A 1,209-nucleotide genomic window follows, 5' to 3' on the forward strand; every position below is an offset into this window, starting at 1 on the left:
ATGTATTCTATCATGCCTGGCATAAAATAAAATGTTTGATGTATGAGTGAGTGAATCAATGAATCCATGAATGAATGTCTTTCACAAGGAGCCTACCCTGCAAAGGTGGTTCAGCATGAGCAATGAAAAATAGTCAACCTTGTTTAAAATTTCACATTCCTCGTCTATAAAATATTTATAGGTATCAGTAAGGGTCTCCGTGTTTGAAACACCAGCTAAGTGTTTGCCATTTTCAGTAAGCACTAGTTTGAAATAAATGCATGAAAATGTATTTGTATTGATAAATTTGTTTAACCCCTTGTGATTAAACTTAATGTGCTAATAATGTTATTATACACACCAAAGGACTTTGGATCTTTCACATTTCACCAGTTAGACCCTGGATGCCATTCAGGTGCTCTCTTAAATTTTATTTCAGGCTGGGTGGACTGTTTCCCTCCAAATGGAAAAATTAATTTGATTAGGACCCAATAATAATATTTTACAGGGTTTATGTTTTTGTTTTTGTTTTTTCATGTGTGGCAGGAGCTCAAATAGTAGTATAAAGGGAAAGGTAAATAAAGGGAGAAGAGAAAAAGAATGTACTGAAAGTGAGAGATGGGCCAGAATCCTTCAAACTGCTAACTATGTACACATTCTGTAGTTTTCTTCATTGTCTTGATTTGAATAAGGAATGGAATATTATTCTGATATGGGAGAAACGGATACAACTGAAGGCAAGATTGTGTTGTGTGGTGTTTCACAGAGGTTTAAGTAATTTTTAAGCCTCTTTTTCAAGTGCATAGAACCAACCTAAGTTGGTGAGTTGTCATGGTGTGCAACACAAGTACATCATCAAGATAGAACTGAGATTTTTTTTTGTTCCCAAAGTGGACTTTTAAGTACCTGTTCAACCCTGCTCAATCTGTTACTCATCAGTGTTATTATAACCAAATGGCTAAAACTTCCAATCTGGTCATTTTCAAAGACATTTCCAAAGAGAAATCATTTTAAAAGCCATTCAGGAAAAATAGCTTTTTATTTTTTTTTTTTTTTGCCACTGTTCAGAATGGAAAGTAACTGCTTGTAACAGAAACTGCCCTAAATTCACAAAGTTATTCATCTTCTGAGCAGTGAAACTAGCATATCGGACATTGATTATGACTTAAAAGAAAACGAACAAATGAACATGAATCCTAATCATGAGATACAGAACCTTAAACTGATCTC

This window comes from Eumetopias jubatus, unplaced genomic scaffold (assembly GCF_037043125.1).
Source record: "Eumetopias jubatus isolate StellerSeaLion01/CBP00866 unplaced genomic scaffold, mEumJub1_p1.0 scaffold_1, whole genome shotgun sequence".
NCBI classification, from domain to species: Eukaryota; Metazoa; Chordata; class Mammalia; order Carnivora; family Otariidae; genus Eumetopias; species Eumetopias jubatus.